Source organism: Lissotriton helveticus, chromosome 1_2, assembly GCF_964261635.1.
Source record: "Lissotriton helveticus chromosome 1_2, aLisHel1.1, whole genome shotgun sequence".
Classification (NCBI taxonomy): Eukaryota; Metazoa; Chordata; class Amphibia; order Caudata; family Salamandridae; genus Lissotriton; species Lissotriton helveticus.
This window is the reverse complement of record NC_136058.1, coordinates 366,518,208-366,539,335: the sequence shown is the minus strand read 5'-3', so window position 1 is coordinate 366,539,335 and position 21,128 is coordinate 366,518,208. Positions and strand designations below refer to the sequence as shown.

Sequence of the window (21,128 nt, the reverse complement as noted above, 5' to 3'; positions counted from 1 at the left end):
GTGGCCTGAACATTAATTATGTATACTTTCACAGTTTTCACAATCTATTGCCCTATTTAGTTATCTGTAAAGCTTGTCCCACTCTTCCCGATTATTTAAACCTTCCGTGTGGGTTCTAAATCTACACATAAAGAACTGCTCTCGCATTTTTTTTTGTCTAGATTCCCACCTCTTCTGGACATTATGGTTTTTTCCAACACACACCACCGTAAATCATCTACTGTGTGTTGTTGCTCAAACCAATGGTCCGTTAGTGGAGCATTCCTTTTGTTCGTTCTGATTGCGGACCTGTGTTCATTTAGTCTGATCTTAACTTCTCTCATTGTTTCACCTACATAACCAAGGCCGCACGGACACATGATTAGGTAAATCACATTTTTGGTCTTACAATTGTACATGTTTTTCATTGTGTGTGTTCCTCCATTGAGAGTGATTTTTTCACCTGGTATTATTAGCTTACAGTTCCCACAGGTGCTACATGGGTATGTACCAACCAGTTTTTTATTGGCAGAGACACTTGTCTGGTGAGCTTCACTTTTATCCCTATAAGTTCTTACTAGCCTGTTTCTAATTGTTCTATTTCTCCTATATGAGAATAACGGTTTTTCAATTTTTGATGATTTGCTTTCGTGGAGATAACTCCAATTTCTATTTATAATATTCTTAATCTTATTACTAATTATCGTGTAGTTAGACACAAATACTATTTTCTCCATTTTCTCTTTGTCCCTATGGTTCTCCTCGAACAGTGATTCACGATTATAACATTTGGCTCTTTTATAGCCAATCAGCTACTACCACCCTCTAGAACCTTCCTGGAAGGAGCCCTAGTCCCTCAGATTTTCTACCGCACGTCGTTCTAAGGGAGTCTCCACTGAGCTCTGCTCAGCTTTCTGGTATTTCTGGATTTATTCCATATTTTCTCTTCAATATTACTCTTGTGGAAGAGTGCTAGAGCAACTATGTCTACCACTCCTAAAAAAAGGTCTCTTTAGACCCTGTGCCTCGTGTAGTAAGCTGAGACTGCATGTAGATGACAAACATGAAGACTGCCTCTACTGTCTCTACCCTGAACATTCTACCAAGGATTGTACGGTCTGCCGCACTTTCTCTGTCAAGACTTTAAAAGACAGAGGGACGCCTGCGTCTGTGGCTTCAGAGACTAAAGGACAAGGATCAAACAGTCTCTTCAGGTGAGAGCGAGTGTTCCTTCAGGAGCTCACACTCCTCTGCCAAAAGGCCAAGACAGACATCTCCAGGTCCGTCTGATAGGCCACCTCAAAAGAAGACACCAAAGTCTTCAGAGGGTCGTTCAAAAGCCATGGCAGTTAAGACTTCTCTTCAGGAAGCCACCTTCAAGATGCCTGTGCTGGTGTCTTCTGCCATGCCTGTGACAGCGTCGACAGTAACCATCTCTACGTCGACAGCATCAGCCTTCACCACCTTGTCGACAACTACCTCAGCATCGTCGTCGACGGGTAGGTCTATTACATCTATAATTCCTGTCAAAAAAGCGTTGACGACAACCTCGTCGATGATGTCATCGTCGACGAAGCCATCGACCTTGACACCAGCGTCGACGAGGCCATCGACTATGAGGTCGTCGACGAAAAAACCATCGTCGACGACGCTACCTTCGTCTACGCCATCGTCGACGAAGACAACAGAGATGTCTGCTGTGGCTGACAGCATCCCACCACCGATGACCACCCCGTCGATGGGGCCGTCGACGGAAGAATCTCCTAAGCTGAAGTATACTTATACACACTTCAGGATGTCAACGCGTATGCTGACGCCAGAGACTACGTCTCCTAGCAAGGTCCAGCCACTGCCACCGGTCCACTTACTGGAGACTGAAGATTCTGATGATGGTGCCATGTTCCGCACTGCAACAAGTCCTTCACAGCTCAATGTCAAGGTCCAAGAGATTTCGGATTACAAAGACCTGGGTCAGGCAGGAGTGCCATACCAGGAGGAATATCAACCGCCTCCTCCTTCACAATCTATGGTGTGCCTCCCGGCCTCAATAGTCACGGACCTCCAATTCCTCATAGCGGACTACAAGCAGCGGTTTCCGCCTACTCCGCCTCCTTCGGTGGTGCCTCCAAATCTTGTGATACTAGCTCCTCCTCCTCGCCCTAGACCACCACCACTGGTCATTCGTCCGGATCCTGTGACTTTGCCTCCTCTGCCGTCTTCTGATGAAGAAGAAGAGGAAGCAGTAGGAGAAGATGAAGAAGGTCAACAGGAGGAGGAAGAAATACAGGATGACGAGTGGGATAACTATGTCATTGAACGTCCGGCATCCCCAGACCAGGCACAGGCGGATTCACCCCCAGAAGATATCGGGGGGTTTCATAATGTTGTAGAGAGAGCAGCAGCAAGGTTCAAAATAGAGATGACCACGCAACCTCAGGATTGCTTCCTATATGACTTTAAAGAGACATTCAAGAAGACGGTTCGGTCAATCCCTATTATCGATTACATCTGGGACCAGGGGGTAAAAATAATGAACAAGCATTGGCATGGCCAATAGGTCTCGCCTTTTGGCCTTATAAGTGTTTAGGTATGCTGCACATTGTCTTGGGACAAATACAGTACAACATAAGTGATGGTATAAAAATATATATATAAATGCTACCACCTAAGTTCATTCACATTACCTCTATGAAGTACAATCCATATGATTTCCAGTTCCCACTTTAGCACTAATATCAGCAATCCAAAATGCACATTACTAGTCCTGGGCATGTAAACAAACCATTAAAGTTAAACTTTGCCCGAAATTTTGTTTTCCCATAATAGGAACAGTGGCATGGTTGAGGGAAAAAAACGATAATGTACTGAAACGTTTGTGGCTTATTATGAAAGAATGCAGGAACATATGAAGCATGAACATTTACTGCAAGTCGTGATCTATGGAGTTCATCAAGCAAACAGTGGCATAAGTGGCCTCTACCTACTTCCCACACACAGCACGTTTCTGGGACATCACCTGATGTTCCAGGCCCTGCGCAGCAGGCGGTGGAAAACATGCAGCGTTCCCTTGGCAACCTGGGCAATCAAGTGTGCGTGTGTGTGGGGGGGAGGGGGGTCACTGTGGCCTGAAGCCGAGCAGTTCTTCAGAACTCCCCGCAAAGGTGTCTCACAGGCCACTGCAAGGGAAAGGGTGAATGCAGAAACACATAAAGCATGAACATTTACTGCAAGTAGAAATTCAACAGCCCCAACATTGCTCCCCAAACCTCACTTCTGTTGAATAAGATGCCTGCATTGGGCAAGCTAAAGAAGTGTTTATTTTAAGAAGGTTGGTTGTTGCATGTGTTAGTACTCAAATTAACACAATTCTTTACTGCTGCCAATTTGCAAATAGGCTTGTTGCACTCATGTGAGATATCGATACACTCAACTGTGACTGTAGCTCGAAACACCAAAGGCTGGTTTGTCGCTTGTTTTGATGTCCGCAGTACCAGACCTCCAGACTTGCAATTTGAGCTTCACCACTTACTCAACTGTGTGACCCTGGGCAAATTAGTTTCTTTCCCTGTGTTTAGTTATCTTACCGATAAGAATTGTAAGCATTTAATTTCAGTTTCAAGCACTAGACTAACCTAGATTAGAAAGATGCCATCTTTATTTGGTTTTAACATCCATATCAATATATGTTAGGCCATAGATTTAGCAGCGCTTTCTTTTTTTGTGTGATTTGTGCATCACAGTAATATTGGGTCCTACTTTGAAATCGGTAGCATTTGTCATTGTTATGGCAAAAAATATATATTTACAAAATGTCAGTTTTGTCGTCCTATTTTTGGACAGATAGTTTCATTCAACAGGGTACCTCGTTTCTGTAAGGGTATCGCCTATTTATACAGTTACTAATACTACTTATTTGCGTCACATGCTCCACATGGCAGCTTCAAAGCGCTCTGATATAGCCCAAAAATCGGCATACTGGCAGAGTCGCTACATTAGACAGTGCACAGCCGAAACCCCATAATGCCAGACTAATGCATAGTTGTTTGGGACACAGCAAGACCTTTACATTTTTATCGTGGGTTTGTGCTTACTCGGACATAGTTGTCTTCAGTGCTCTTTGTAATTGCTATTGGTTGTTGAAGAGCTGGGCAGTTAATGTTTAATTTTGCCATCACAGAGCGGGATTAGCAAACTCAGATGTTGATAGTCATTAATTGTAGACATCTGCGCAGGTTTTAGCGAATGTAAAATATAATAGAAACACACAAGTTACATTTAACTTTACTCTTACGTGCGCAGCTCACTAAATGAAGTTGATAGGGCTTCTCAAGTAAAAGCGGGTGCAATGCTAAAATATGAACTGCAGCGCTCGGGCACGGGTGCGAGGCGCTGTGAGCTACAGGCGCCATTGGTGATTGTGTGCGCCCGTGTTGTTAAAATAAACAAGCAGAAACACGAGAGACGGCCTGCGGCCGTCAAAGTGAAGTGGACACGGCGGGAGGGGGCGGAGCGGGGAGAGCGGCATCGTGTTCTAATGTGGAGGATACTTCAAAAGAAGGGAGAAAAGAAAAGAAGGGGAATAGAAGAAAAAACAAGCATTGGAAATGCAATAGGTCTCGCAGCATTAGAGTTAGTGCATTTAGAATTGCCAACAAGGAAAAGGGGCACGGTTAGCAGCAGGAGACAGCCAATGACGAGACTAAGCCCCAGCGAAACCTTTTGTAAATAACTCCCTTTCACTGTGTATGTTTACAGACTTAGCAATTTGTTCCGCAATCTCTTTCACGTGGGATCGCAATATGCACTGGGCGCATTACCCAGAGGCATATCTATCAGGAGTGAAGCAGGTGCAGTGACACCGGGGCTCAGCAGTTTAAAGGGCCCGTCCCCCCTACTTATTGCTGATTTTTGTTACCAAATCAGGACATGGAGAGATGGTGTGGTGCATTCTCCTTTCTTGCATTCGGGCCCCTGGCACCCTGGTTACTGCTCTGCTGGTAGTACCACAAGTCAGGGCACATTTCCGCGAAGGAAATCTGTGCGACATTGTGTAAAAGTACACAAGCTGTTTTTACATATATGCTGTGTAAAGCATGGATGTGTGAATAATGAGTTCTTGTTTATCCAGGGATGCAGAATCGAAAAAAACGTAGTGATTTCGGGCACGCACATGTCCTTTACAAGTCAGTTCTTGACTGTTTGGGTATCGGAACAGGGAGGAGGGATGGCTGTCAGATCTGGTGTTGAAACCCAGGAAGAGGTGTTTGGTGGGTCCGAGGGAGCACCTGAAAGACAAAAGTACCCAAGCTGAATGTGGCCTGGTGCCAGGGGGTCAGACCCAGCAGGGAGAACTGATCTGCTGAGCAAGTCGGCATACTGAGACAACACCTATCCGGGGATAAGTGAACTAGGGAGGGTGAGAGATGGGAGAGGGGCGAAAGAAGAGAAAACAATAGTTGGGGAGGGACTCGAACAGTAGGTGAAGAAAAACAGTGGAGCGGGAGTAAGAGACAAGCATAATCATGGTGGGTGAGAGATAGGAACAGGGCAAGGGGGGAGTGATGGAAACAAAGTGGAGGGTTTGAGGTGGGACCAGGGTGGAGGGGTGAGAAGAGGTTGGAGGTGATGAGAGATGGGAGAGGGTGAAAGTGAGAGATGGGTGGAGGGTGAGTGATGAGAAGAGGGTGCAAAGATGAGAGGAAGACAATAGTGAGGTGGATGTGACATATAGGAGCCGGGTGCAGAGGCTGAGGTCGGGGTACAGGGCGCAGAGTTAAGAAAGAAACAATAGTGTGAGGTGACAGGAGAGGGAAAGGAACAGGACGGATGAGTGAGAGAAATAAAGAGCAGTGGGCGAGGAGTTCAGATTGGGACAGTGCGGAGGTTGAGGTGGATGAGGTGAGAAAGAAACAAGCGGATGGAGAAGAGATGTTTGGGGTAGTAATAGGCACCGTAAAGGAAGGGTAAGGGTTGATGGGTGAAGGATCAGTGGATAGGTGAGGGACTGACGGATAAACCGGCGAGAGTCCCGGTCGGGGTGATTGACGGGTAGAATGGAGAGAGAGGATGCGAGCGGATTAGGAGAAGCAGTTAAGAAAAGTGAGAGAGGCGGGTGCAGAGGTGAGAGCGATAGGTGGATGGGGGACTGCGGGAGGGAGCGGAGGGCCGATGGGTGAGTACACAAATTGAGGGATGAAAAGCAGAGGAGTGACTACTTGGGGAGGAATGAGCGGTTGGAAAGTGTTAAGGGGTGGGAGGAGGAGTGGAACGGTCCAGTGGTCGAAAGAAGTGTGGTTGAGTAGACAGAGCCAGGGTGGAGCGGTAGTGCATGGCTGACAGTGGTGAAAGGGGGAGACCTGCAAAAATGTTGTGATGGGCGGTGGGGGAGGCAGGGTAAAAGTGTGAGCGGCTTAGGCAGGACGAAAGGCAGAAGTGTGTGGGAAGAAGTTAAGAGAAACTAGTAAAGGCTATAAACCTCCGATGTTTGGCATTCTGTAGCCCCACGGACAGAAATACGCAGGGAAGAACACGCTTGTGAAAGAACATGCTGACCAGTTAGAATAGAACAAGTGAAAGCGGGATGTAAGTAGGGGGGAGGAGAAGTCTGGGCAGGCAGGATGACTCAGGGGAGGGGGCGGAGCGGGGCAGAGCGGCATGTGGGTGTGAAGAAGCCGGGCCTTTGAAGTGAAGCTAAGCTTCACTTCAAAGGTGTCGGAGGAATGCGGGCGGCTGTGCACGCGCTTTTAAGCTCAATGCACATGCGCATTGAGCTTAAAAGTCACGGGCACTGCAAGGAATCGCCACGATTCCTTGCAAGTTAGATAAAGAGTCGATGAGCCCCTATAGTCTCGCTTGCTCGATGCGCATGCGCATCGACAGGCGAGACCTAACAAGGAGAAACATGAGAGACGGCCTGCGGCCGTCAAAGTGAAAGTACGAGGAGAAATGAGACACGGCGGGCAGGGGAGGGGGCGCAGCGGGGAGAGCGGCATGAGGGTGTGAAGCAGCAGGGGCCTGAGATGTGGCCGCCTTTGATGTGATAATGCGAGGCAAGCAGCTGGTGGCATTGTGCACGCGCTTTCACATTCACGGCAAGAAATCGCCTGGGAATCGCCTGATCTCGGTAAGCTCTGTTTAAGCCGCTATATATCGAGCTCCCGCTCAATGCGCATGCGCATTGAGATAGGTCGCTCGACCTAAAAACCCCTCATCTTTACTACCAGTGCCGACCAGAAGAAGTATAAGGCCCCGGACACGGCTCCGACATGCCTTACAGGCCATACCAAACTGGACTCCGTTATCACCCAGGCCCCGCAGCAGAAATCCAACAACCCATCTGCTGCGCTGACTGCACCTCCGGATAAGGAAGGCCGTAAACTGGATAACATCGGGAAGAGATTCTCGTCGATGTCTGCCCTTACTGTCAGGGCGGCAAACTCGCTAGCGCTCTTAGGGCGTTACAATCGCCAGATGTGGGCGGATGTTGCCCCATATCTAGGCACACTGCCAGAGGAGCAGAAAGAAGAGGTAAAGAAGATCCTCCTTGAGGGAGAGCGGTCCGCCTCGGAAATTATTGACGTGGCGATGGATATCGCCTCAACAGGATTTCGGCAGCTGGCGGGGGCAGCGGTCCTTAGGCGCCAGGGATGGCTGAAAGCTACATCTTTCCGGCCGGAGGTACAGACCAAAGTACTGGACATGCCGTTTGACGGAGAGCTGCTCTTAGGGGAGCATATTGATGAGATGCTGCAGGGTATCAAGAAAGATATGGAGACCGCAAAAGCCTTGGGTACCCTCCAGTACAAAATTACTTCCTTTCGGGGCTCCAGAGGAAGAGGCCAGCAGACAAGAGGTGGCTATCAGGGATACAAATCCTCCTACGGCTCGTCCCAGCAATACAAGCCTGAATACCAACAGAGGCAGAGACAAGACCAGTCCTCGTACAATAAGTCTTCCTTTCGAGGGAGAGGAGGAAAGAAGGAGTCCGCCAGAAGGCAATGACTTCTTTCTCCAACAGGCCTCCACTTCTTCTCCACATTACGTAGTTGGAGGGAAAATTTCCAACTTCCTCCACAATTTGCAAAGAATAATGACGGATCGTTGGGTTCTCCAGCTGGTTCGGTTCGGCCATACTCTGGAGTTTGTGGAAACTCCTCCTTCGAACCCCCCAGGTCCCATGCAGCACAAAAATCTGCATCTCCTTCAAGCGGAACTCTCACTAATGCTCCAGAAAAGAGCAGTAGAAAGAGTTCCCAGAGGTCAGAGGGGGAAAGGATTCTATTCCCGGTTCATCCTAATAAGAAAAAAGTAGAAGAAATGGAGACCTATATTGGATCTAAGGAACCTCAACAGATACCTCAAGAAACAATCTTTCCGTATGGTATCCATTCAGGAAGTGTTACAGCTACTCAATTCCAAAGATTTCATGGTGTCCTTAGACCACCAGGACGCCTATTTTCACATACTCATCCACAAAAGTCACCGCCAATACCTAAGGTTTGTAGTGGAAGGCAGACATTACGAATTCAGAGTGTTGCCATTCGGCCTGAAGTCGGCGCCACGCATTTTTACAAAATGCCAATCTCCAGAGGCAGTGTACCTTCGCCAGCACCATCACCAGGTATTCCCCTACTTGGACGATTGGCTCATCAAGTCTCCTACTATAGAAGGCGTGAGCAGATCTTCCAACGCCTGTCTTCAGCTCTTCGAGAGCCTGGGGCTTACGCTCAACCAGGAAAAGTCAGTATTGCAGCCCTCTCAACGCCTCACTTTCCTGGGAGCAACTCTAGACACGCATCAGGAGAAGGCCTTCCCATCACAGGAGCATCAGGTCAAACTGAGGTCTCCAGCAGCCCACATTCAGGTCAAAAAGACCATCAAGGTGCGACTCTTCAAGTCATTGCTAGGAATGATGTCCTCCAATATCCTACTAATACCACACTGCTGCCTCCGTATGCGTCCCTTACAGGAGGCGTTATCATCTCAGTGGATCCAGTGTACGGGATCCTTCGACGATCTTATCAGGATCACTCCGTTCATGGTGAAGGCCCTGCACTGGTGGCTTCAAACAAAAAACCTGAACCAGGGCCTTCAATTCCTACCTCCAATCTCCCCACACGTGATAACAACAGATGCATCATTAGAAGGATCGGGTGTGTTCCTGCAGGAACTTCAGATACACGGTCAGTGGTCGCTGGCAGAAAAACAGCTCCACATCAACCTGCTAGAGCTGAGGGCAGTATACCTGGCACTTCGAGCATTCCTGCCCCAGATCAGGAACTCCCCAGTGCTTGTGAGGATGGACAACACCACCACAATGCACTATCTAAACAAGCAAGGGGGAACTCGATCCATGACGTTGTCTCAAGAATCACAGCGAATTTGGAAGTGGCTTCTCCAACACAACATTTCGCTGAGAGCGGAGTATGTCCCAGGAGCAGACAACACCCTGGCGGACTCACTAAGCAGGCAATGCTCCATTTGTCACGAGTGGGAGCTCGACCAACATGCACTCAACGCAGTATTCTCCCGATGGGGCAGACCTCACCTGGATCTATTTGCGACGGAGATCACCGCAAAATGCCAACATTATGCAAGCTGGCTTCCCCAGAAAGGATCTCTCGGGGATGCATTTTCGATCGCATGGTGCAACGTCTTTGATTACGCTTTTCCTCCATTTCCCCTGATCCCCAGGGTCCTCCGGAAACTGAAAGCGGAGCATTGCACCCTGATCCTGGTAGCCCCAGCGTGGCCGCGCCAACACTGGTTTACAGAACTCCACATTCTGTCGCTGGAGCCTCCGATTCCATTCAGGCCTTACCCGCATCTCCTCACTATGAACCAGGGGCAAGTCCAGCATCCAGATCCGACATCTCTCAGATTATCGGCTTGGCTCCTGAGTTCAGAGAGTTCCAGGACTTAGATATTCCTCAGGACTGCAGAGTCGTCTTAGCCCGGGCCCGGGCTGACAGTACCAACAAGACGTATTCCCTTAAGTGGAAGAGATTCTGTTTGTGGTGTAAAGCTAACAAACTGCACACGTTCTCGTCATCTCCGGCGCAACTTCTGCCTTACCTGCTTCACCTGGCCAACTCGGGATTGGCCCATGCCTCAATCAAATTCCACCTGGCAGCCATATCTCAGTTCAGGCGCTCTTTGTCTGGTATTTCCCTATGGTCCAATAGACTGGTCAAGCAGTTTCTGAAAGGCTTATTCAGGACTTATCCTCCAATAAAACCTTTACCACCTACATGGCAACTCAATGTTGTCTTGGCTCAGTTGATGAAACACCCCTTTGAGCCAATGCATAAAGCAGATCTCAAATCCTTGTCATGGAAAACAGCTCTTTTGCTGGCTCTCACGTCAGCAAGGAGGGTGAGTGAACTGCAGGCTTTCTCTATTCAAGACCTGTTTCTTCAGTTCAAACAGGACCGGGTCATTCTACGGACTAACCCCAAATTCATACCAAAGGTTCCATCTGCTTTTCATCTAAACGAACCTATTGTCCTGAGATCTTTCTTCCCGAATGCAGCTTCAGCAGCAGAGAGATCTCCACATTCCTTAGATCTGAAAAGATGTCTGAAATTCTACATTCATAGAACGGAACAATTTCGCAAGTCCAACCACTTATTTATTGCCTTCAGCAGGCCCAGGAAGGGCCTACCATTGTCAAAGCAAAGCATTTCAAGATGGATCTCTGCGGCCATCGCCTTCTGCCATCAGCAGGCGGGACATCTTCTGCCCTCCAAGGTTCAGGCTCATTCCACTAGAGCGGTTTCCACCTCCATGGCGCTCTTTTCTGGGGTGCCCATTGTCGACATTTGCAGAGCGGCGAGATGGAAGACACCACATATGTTCACCAAGCACTACTGCTTGGATTTCGGAACTTATGAAGGATGCAGCAGTGGGACGGGCGGTGCTCCGTCATCTATTTCATTAGAGGTGAGCCTTCTTCCTTTCATCCCACCTTTCCTATTACCTAATTGCACATTTCTTATCCTGCTACTGTTTGCAGTTTATTGTGTTGCACTATTGATAAGTTATTATCAAGTGTCTTACATGCTATATTATGCGAAATGTGCCACCTATTGCTTGCTACTCTGATTCAGGCATGTGAATCTATGAAAGATACCCATAATACTGGATAAGAAATGCGTTACTTACCTGTAACTGCAGTTATCCAGTATTGGTATCTTTCATAGATTCACATGCAACCCACCCGCCTCCCCTGGAAGGGCGCACCTTAGTTCTCTCAGTAGGTACTACTTAGCACTGTGCTTACGAAAATCTGAGGGACTAGGGCTCCTTCCAGGAAGGTTCTAGAGGGTGGTAGTAGCTGATTGGCTCCTGGCCAAAGTTTGGTCCTTTTTTACAAAAGGACTTGGATAGGTTACTAATGTGAGGCCTCTGGCCTATTAGTATGTATATGTCTATATGACATTACTGTTATTATGTACAGGGGACTCCCACCCCGACGACGGGGAATGATTCAGGCATATGAATCTATGATCTTTACTTTTCCGCCATTTTTTCTCGCCGGCTCTGCATTTGGATTTAATGATTTTCAATTGCTCTGTGAACCAGGGTGTAGTTCTGATCTTACGCTTAACTTTGCTCAAAGAAGCAATTTTATTCAATGCTAACTCTATTGCTTTATCAAATTGGAGTGCTGCAATACTGGCATTTGAAGTAAGAAATTGTGTGTCTAGATTAAAGTTTTTTAAAAACATAGGTAGGGTGATTTTTTTCAAAGGTCTGCATAATGTGACATTGTTTTCTGATACCGTTTTTATTACGGTTGTGGGAAAAGAAAATTTTAATAAGTAGTGGTCTGTCCAAAGCAGTGGGACAGGAGCGTCTGCTGTTATATCAGGGGAATTTGAAAAAAGAAGGTCCATCGGTGGCCGGCTTGGTGTGTGGGGCCAATGACCTTCTGATCAAGGACCAGAGTGGTCATGTTGGAGATTAGCTTTCCAGTGTCCGGGTCAGATTGTATTTCCGCATGATAGTTGAAATGAAATCACCTACTAGAAGGAATCTGTCAGAGGCTAGAACATATGGTGCAATAGTTTCGAGGAGCTTATTTACAAAGTCTCCTTTGGCACCAGGAGGTCGGTATATTAAGGCTCCTTTCCAAACATTGTTTGGTTTCCCTCAATCTGGAATGTAATAATTTCTAAATAATTGGAGACAAAGCTTTCCAGACTAACCACATTTACATTTGTATTGGTTGCAATCAATAGCCCCCCTCCTCTGGTTTCTTTCCTGTCAAGTCGCGTTATTTTGTACTCTGACGGGAAGGCGGTATGTAAGTCAGGGGCAGCATGTTCGTGCAATCAAGTCTCGGCGACAAAACAAATGTCTGGGGCTGCAAAGTCAAGAAGAGCCCAGATTTCCAGCGCGTGTTTGGGGATAGAGCGGGCGTTAATATAGATGGCATTCAGTTTTTCGGCGAGTATGGTCGTATTGGAGAGATTAAGACTGGGAGGTGCAGGATCATCCGTCTGATTAGATGGATGGGTAAATCGAGAGATTTGGGGATATCTGGCTCTCTCCACTGCAAGAGTCTCAGTGGGTTTGATCAGAGGAGTATTTAACTTTTTAATTTCTTCACTCGAGTATCTAAAAATAGTCATGTTTCAGTAGTGTCCAGGTCAAGATGGGGGTATATTACCACAGAAGAGATGCAGGGGTACTGGCATCGTTCGGGCGCGGACGGGCGCAGATGGGCTTGCCTTTGGCGCGCCGGTGGCGTGCCGCTGCGCGCGTCCGCGTCCTGCTCCTGCTGATATAGGGAGTGAGCAGGGAAAGATTAGGACGCTACTCTAGACTTCCGGTGATCCCACCGGAAGTGTGGTAGTGCCAAGGACAGACCCTCCGTACAAGCGGCACAGGCCGTGACGGACCGGGGTCGGTGGCAGCGAACAAACAGAGCGTGCAATGGACGACGCAATTTAAAATCAGCAGTGAGTATAAAAACACGATACAATGTTATTTCATAAGAGCAACATCAATTATGGCAGATTACAAACAGCGTATACCTGGAATCAGAGGCGCCACTGCGCACGTCCGCGCCCTGCTCCTGCTGATATAGGGAGTGAGCAGAGAAAGACTAGGACGCTAATCCAGACTTCCGGTGATCCCACCGGAAATTTGGTAGTGCCAAGGACAGACCCTCTGTACAAGCGGCACAGGCCGTGACGGACCGGGGTCGGTGGCAGCGAACAAACAGAGCGTGCAATGGACTAATTTGCATATAGCCAGGTTCTGAACTGGGATGGTGCAGTGAGCTAAAAAACGGTGATGGATCAAGCCCTGATCTGTTGACTGGGTAGGAGTGTTCTGATTAACTCAGATACTCTGTCCATCACCACCCCCTTTTTGAAATTATTTTGGCCACCATGAGTGTGGAAGGGTATGCTCAGACATGAGTCCCTTGCTCATTGCACCATCAGGATTCAAGCAAGCCGGGCCGAAGACGGCTGTAATGCCAGAAACCGGTCCCCGGAAGCTTGCTTCCTTTCCAGTGAAGAATTGGCTTGGTAGTTTGGTCTGCTCTGTTCCCATGATGCACTGGGCCAGGGACAGACTAATTTGCATATAGCCAGGTTCTGAACTGGGATGGTACAGTGAGCTAAAAAACGGTGATGGATCAAGCCCTGATCTCTTGACTGGGTAGGAGTGTTCTGATTAACTCAGATACTCTGTCCATCACCACCCCCTTTTTGAAATTATCAGGTCAAGATGGGGGTATATTACCACAGAAGAGATGCAGGGGTACTGGCATCGTTCGGGCGCGGACGGGCGCAGAAGGGCTTGCCTTTGGCGCGCCGGTGGCGCGCCGCTGCGCGCGTCCGCGTCCTGCTCCTGCTGATATAGGGAGTGAGCAGGGAAAGATTAGGACGCTACTCTAGACTTCCGGTGATCCCACCGGAAGTGTGGTAGTGCCAAGGACAGACCCTCCGTACAAGCGGCACAGGCCGTGACGGACCGGGGTCGGTGGCAGCGAACAAACAGAGCGTGCAATGGACGACGCAATTTAAAATCAGCAGTGAGTATGAAAACACGATACAATGTTATTTCATAAGAGCAACATCAATTATGGCAGATTACAAACAGCGTATACCTGGAATCAGAGGCGCCACTGCGCACGTCCGCGCCCTGCTCCTGCTGATATAGGGAGTGAGCAGAGAAAGACTAGGACGCTAATCCAGACTTCCGGTGATCCCACCGGAAGTGTGGTAGTGCCAAGGACTGACCCTCCGTACAAGCGGCACAGGCCGTGACGGACCGTGGTCGGTGGCAGCGAACAAACAGAGCGTGCAATGGACGACGCAATTTAAAATCAGCAGTGAGTATGAAAACACGATACAATGTTATTTCATATGAGCAACATCAATTATGGCAGATTACAAACAGCGTATACCTGGAATCAGAGGCGCCACTGCGCACGTCCGCGCCCTGCTCCTGCTGATATAGGGAGTGAGCAGGGAAAGACTAGGACGCTAATCTAGACTTCCGGTGATCCCACCGGAAGTGTGGTAATGCCAAGGACAGACCCTCAGTACAAGCGGCACAGGCCGTGACGGACCGGGGTCGGTGGCAGCGAACAAACAGAGCGTGCAATGGACGACGCAATTTAAAATCAGCAGTGAGTATAAAAACACGATACAATGTTATTTCATATGAGCAACATCAATTATGGCAGATTACAAACAGCGTATACCTGGAATCAGAGGCGCCACTGCGCACGTCCGCGCCCTGCTCCTGCTGATATAGGGAGTGAGCAGGGAAAGACTAGGACGCTAATCTAGACTTCCGGTGATCCCACCGGAAGTGTGGTAATGCCAAGGACAGACCCTCAGTACAAGCGGCACAGGCCGTGACAGACCGGGGTCGGTGGCAGCGAACAAACAGAGAGTGCAATGGACGACGCAATGTTTACTGAAAAAACTATGTATCACTCAAACAACAATATGTGGAAATCGGGTGTCAGCAAATATTGATCATTTGCACATCACCCAGTAAAGTGTATTGATTTGTTTCGATCCTACTAAAATCATTATCTACATCAGACTTCAGAATTTAAAAACAAGTGCTTGTTATATGCTAACTGCTGATATAGTTTGAAATATTTGTACAGTCATTGTACAGGTATTTAAACGGCGTGTGGTAGAAAAGAATTGACAACCTGCAGCCTTTCCTTTCACACTCCCTCTACGCCAGCAAGGTTGTTAGATAGTTCACTGTACAAGACCCTCTAACTTTGCAATCAGAGAAATAAAAGCAAACACCAGTCTACATGTTCAAAGAATGAGGATCAAATCTTCAACTACTACATGCAGGACTGGGAACTGGAAGGGGGACAATGTGACTGGCAATTATGTGGTGTATGTGGTGGTAATGTTCTAACCGATACCTTTGCTTTCTTTCTGTGTCGTGTCGTGTAGCTGGAGCTGTTTTGGGTTAAGCTCTTTCCAGGTGTACTGCATATCTGTTCTGCGTTGTATGTATGTATGAGGCTCTGCTCAGTGTATGTGGTTTTTTCTGTGTAGTATATCTTGGTTGCTTGTGCTGTGTGGAGATGAATGACAGCCAGCTTTTTGGCTTATAAAGGTTCCACAGGGCAGTCAGAGGCTATAAATCCACATGCCAGTAAAACAGCTGAAGGATGCCCTTTAAATAAACATGACCTCCCTGCAGACTATGAGATCTGACAGATGTCACGGATGTATGACGTTACAACGCATGCATTTACATCGCATGCCTTTACAACGTAAGTATTACAACGCAGTCCATTACAACGCATAGTGCTTTTGGGCGCTGGATAGTGAATAGTTTAATTTACTATTCCAACTCCAGTCTCCGTGGACACTAGGGAAGGTTATTGGATAGTAAATTAACCTATTCCCTATCCTAGAGCGCCCCCCAGAGCAATGCGTTGTAATAGTTTGCGTTGTAATGGTTGCGTTGTAAAGGCTCTGTGATGTACAAGTTGCGTTGTAAGTGTTGTTCACCGATGTCACATCCAGCACCTAGGAGAAGGGGTGTGTCCACTTGCTGAGGCCCATGAGAGCTTAGGTTTCTATGCACCTATGATGTCCACATCATGGTGCAGAAAAGGCACCACATTTTCAGACTTCAGAGCAAGCTGATAGAAGTCCATACTGCATGCAGTCACCTTTAGTGTGCAGGTTCAACAACAACACACAGCATGGATTGCTGCATACACCTAGTTCCCTCAGGTGTACAGTGTGCATATTAGTCCATTGCATGGTCTTTAGCACACCTGTAAAGAATACTGCACATATTCCCTTTGAGGAGTGGACCGAAGGACAGCTGGGGTCTTTTACCACCGGTGTCTCAAGTAACCCCAAGCAGGAAACCAAACACATCCCTCAGCACTTGACTCTCAAGGTAGCGACGGCCGAGCAGTCCAAGGCTCCCTCAGAAGGATGATGTGGTGTGGAAACGCATAATGACCAAATGCACATAGGGACAGTCAACACGTCATGGCCATGTCACTGCTTTTACTAAATACTGCATGTAATGTTACAAATATATGCAAAATATACATTTATCAAAGCAGTGTTTCCAAGAGTGGAGAGGGAGTCAGGGCCGGATTTAGGGTTTGGTGGACAGGTCCTCCTTATTACAAGTGCGTTAGTATATTATGTGCATTTAAAAGGGCGATATCCAACTGGCATTTCTTGGTGAAGATCCCAGGCAGGGAGGAGACGGGCCACCGAGCCGCATCCAGAAGTGAAAGTCTCCCACATAACCACTCGTTGGGGTCAGCTCCTAGGTGCCTAGTTTGTTCCATGACAGGAGAGACGAACTTGTAGAACCCTCACATGGTAAGAAGCCACACAACAAGGCCTTGGTGAAATGTTGTTTATACCAGCATAATCGTGCCGAATTCCCAGCATTTCATGGGGAACTTGTAACGTAAATTTCCTGACTTTACATCACATCGCATAGTTGAGATTTCATTTGGGTAAAACTCATATCGCGGGAACAGTGGGAGTATTGACGCAAATGAACAGTGTGCAAGCGGCTGTTGTTGTGTCCCCTGTGTTTTTGTGTTCTTTTTTTCTTTAGTATGAAAAGCGTCTTTGCATCCAAAATGGACGCTGGGATCCATTTTGTGCTAAAAATAGCACATAATGCTAGACCAGTTTTTAATATAATATTATGAAACTTTTATGCATTTTACGTGATTTCCACAAAGGAAATTACACAAATTTCCCCCAGGCCTAATCAGCACCTGGTGTCTCAATGATTGGCTCTACTTGGACCAATCGCTGCAATGACTCTGAATAAGGACGCCCCTGGTCCTGTATGTGCTCAGGACACACAAAACCCAAATTTAGAGCTCAGACACCAGCCAACAGGAGAGGAGAGGGCTATCACCAAAAGTAATACCTGTACTGGTCTGAAAGAAACAAGGCTGCATCCTGGCCCCACTCCTTTTCAGTCTATAAGTTTCAGACCTCTCAGTTGTACTTCAACAAAACCTGGGCAATGCTCCCAATCTAGGACACACAGAAGTTTCATACATGGAGTATTTATATGGAGAGGAGCTGGCCTAAGGGCTAGGGCGGTCGACTTTGAATCTGGGGAACCGGGTTCGAGTCTCGGCAATGACGCTGAAAATCCTGTGATTCTGGGCAAATCACTTAAGGGCAGATGTAGCAACATCCTGATTTGCCAATCTAAAATAGCAATTTTTTAGAAATCGCTATTTGAGATTTGCAAATAGGGATGTATGTAGAAAATCGTATTTTTTTAGCGATTTCTTAAAATTCCTTAATTGAGATTAGCAAATTGCGAATCGCAATTAAGGAATAATTTCTCATTCATTTCTATGGGCCAGGAGGCCCATAGGAATGAATGGGAAGTTATTCTCAATTTGCGATTGCAAATTGAGAATAATTTCAAGGGTAAAAGGGTGTCATAAGGACACCCTGATGCACCCCTGAAACTTACATGTGTGCACATATGGCGCACATACATGCCCTAAGGGCATGTATGTGCGCCATATGGCACCCTCACAAATGCCAAACAGTGCATTTGTGAAAGAAATCGCAAATTACCACAAACTTGAAGTTGGAGGTAATTTGCGATTTCTTAAGGAGAATTCGCAAAATGAAATGCTTGTTGCATAGCATTTAAGGAATCTCAATTTGCGATTCCTTAATTTTGCAATACTATTTCCCTGATACATACCATTTTGCGAAGTTTTTAGTTGCAAACGCTGCTTTTTTGCGAATCGCAGCGTTTGCGACTAAAAATTGCATTGATACATCTGCCCCTTAATCTCCCCGTGCCTATCAAACAATGAATGTGTCCTCATGTAATGCAACTGGTGCTATGTAAAGCGCTCTGATGCTCGATTCGGGTCAAGTTTGTGCTATATAAAACGCTGTAAATAAATAAATAAAATATGACCCCGTCACGCTCCTACCATAATACTAGACAGTTTGGGCTTCAGCAACAATGTGCCACAATGTATATTTATAACACTGATAATCAACAAAGCTAAGGCCATGGCTTTGTATGCCCTACTCCGAAATGTACCGGGTCTGTAGCTCCAAACAGAGTTGAGATTGTGCAAAACTACACAGATTTAGGGGCTGTAATGGATTACAGCCTAAACTAGAGCCCTCACACAGCACCGCTGCTCCGAAGAACCTCTAATATCACCGGAGACCCCAAAAGATTTGCAAAGAAATATGGAGGGGGGGTCGGGCCTACTTTAAGGGTAGCAACATTTGTTCTTGTACTCATACTGTTCAATGTGCTGGACTTCGAAATGATAGGAACAGCTGAAACCATATTTCTGAGCTGCATTCCTAAGGAACTCAATGCTACACACTCAAATAAGAGCTAGTTCTTACATCCTTTCACTTATTGTCTACTTATAATGTAAATACCAAGGGAAAGAGAGCTTTTTAATGTTTTAGATTTGTATATCTACCTTTAAGCTAATTCGATGGCGTGTGGCAATCCCCAATGAGAGGCAACAATTTGTGGCGGATCTGTACCTCGGGTCCGGAGTCACAGGAACAAAGGGGCAGATCTACGAGGGAGTGCTGCAGCGTGGCGCCGAAACCCCGTTGGCTGCGCCTCGCTGCGGCGCTTCCAAAGCACAGGGATGCAACATATTTACAAGAATATGTCACATCTCGGTGCTTCCCCCTGCACTAGCACACTAACTGCAGCCATGCGCTGGTGCAGGCACCCTTGCACCATGGTGTAAGGATGTCTGCATCGTGGGGAGATGGTTTTGCTGCACGAAGGGGTCGTTCCTGCACAAAAACAATCACTACAGACATTTTCCTTTTTCAATGCGTGCTGTAGAATGCAGCATGCATTAAAAGAGGAAAAAACGAGGAAAAATCAAAACCTTTCTCCTTGTTGCGCCTCGCTACGCCACCTCTAGGGTGGCGTAGCATTCAGACGCATCTCCAGATTTACGATTTCTCGTAAATCTGGAGATGTGTCTTGTTTAATGGGTGTCGCGTGGGAACACCCACAGCAACACCCACGCAACACCCCTTCAACGCAAAGGGCTGCGTGTGAAGGGGTCGTATTCACAAGGAGAGGAAGTCACACAGGGTGGCTTTTCCTCTCCTTGTAAATATGGAGGAGCCTCCTGCGCCACAAGTATGTCACAAAAAGTGAGTACGAGTGGCACAGTAGAGTTGTAAATGTGCCCCGATGTCTATACTGTGTCCATGTTGGTGAGATCCACTGGGGAAATACTTCAAACTTATCTTTATGACAGAAAGAAGAGCTGTATCTGATGCATCTTTACGACATAAAGAAGAACTATATCTGATGCATCTTTAGGACAGAAGGGACAAGAACTACATCTGATGTATCTTTAGGACAGAAGGAAGAAGAGCTATAGCTGATGTATCTTTACGACATAAGGAGAAAGAACTATACCTGATGAATCTTTAGAACAGAAGGATGAAGTACTATATCAGATGCATCTTTAGGACAGAAGGGACAATTACATCTGATGTATCTTTAGGACAGAAGGAAGAAGAGCTATAGATGATGCATCTTTAGAGCAGAAGGATAAAGAACTATATCAAATTCATCTTTAGGACAGAAGGAAGAAGAACTATATCAGATGCATCTTTAGGACAGCGTAAACAAGAACTATATCTGATGTATCTTTACGACATAACGAGGAAGAACTATATCTGATGCATCTTTAGGACAGAAGGGACAAGACCTATATCTGATGTATCTTTAGGACAGAAGGAAGAAGAGCTATATCTGATGTATCTTTACGACATAAGGAAGAAGAACTATATCTGATGCATCTTTAGGACAGAAGGGACAAGACCTATATCTGATGTATCTTTAGGACAGAAGGAAGAAGAGCTATATCTGATGTATCTTTACGACATAAGGAAGAAGAACTATATCTGATGCATCTTTAGGACAGAAGGGACAAGACATATATCTGATGTATCTTTACGACATAAGGAAGAAGAACCAAATCTGATGTATCTTTAGGACGGAAAGAAGTGCTGTAGCTGATGTATCTTTAGGACAGAAGGAAAAGAACTATATCTGATGTATCTCTAGGCAGAAGGAAGAAATATATCTGAAGCCTCTTTGTTGTGCTTCACTAGATCCACACTAGATACATCACAGGACCTCTTAGGAAGAACCTATCAGTGGCAATTAGGAAGTAGAAAAGTAAATCCCTGATGGATTCTCACTATGTCACAATCTTACCTTCTGTACAATTCTCCCTTCTCTTTCTTCTTGGTCCTGCCCTTTTAGTTTAATCAACGAAGGTCAACCTTTTATCGCTCGCCAAATCCCCCTTCCTGTTTCTCTTCTTTCCTTCCCTTTTCTTTTGATAGATGTAGTTCCATTTTCTACGTATCTATTGTTTTGTACAAGGGTTTTATAAAGTTATAAAATAAAGATGTATTCATTTATTCAACCAATGGCCGGGTAACACTCATCGAGGGCCAGGGCAAGTCAGGGGCATTAGCTGGTCAGAAAGGGAAGGGGTGAGATCCATGATCTTAAAAGGTATTTTTGCAAACAGTAAAGAGTGAGGTGCCTAATTAACTTTCCAAAGCTCTCCTGCATATAATCAGCACATATAATTAGCT

The 21,128-nt window shown here is 46.6% G+C and overlaps 1 protein-coding gene across 1 annotated transcript in view; it reads left to right on the top strand.

The window, feature by feature from the left end:
* Positions 1-21,128, top strand: part of LOC144803894 (uncharacterized) — a 250,413-nt gene that overhangs the window by 12,996 nt on the left and 216,289 nt on the right. The window lies entirely within an intron of this gene.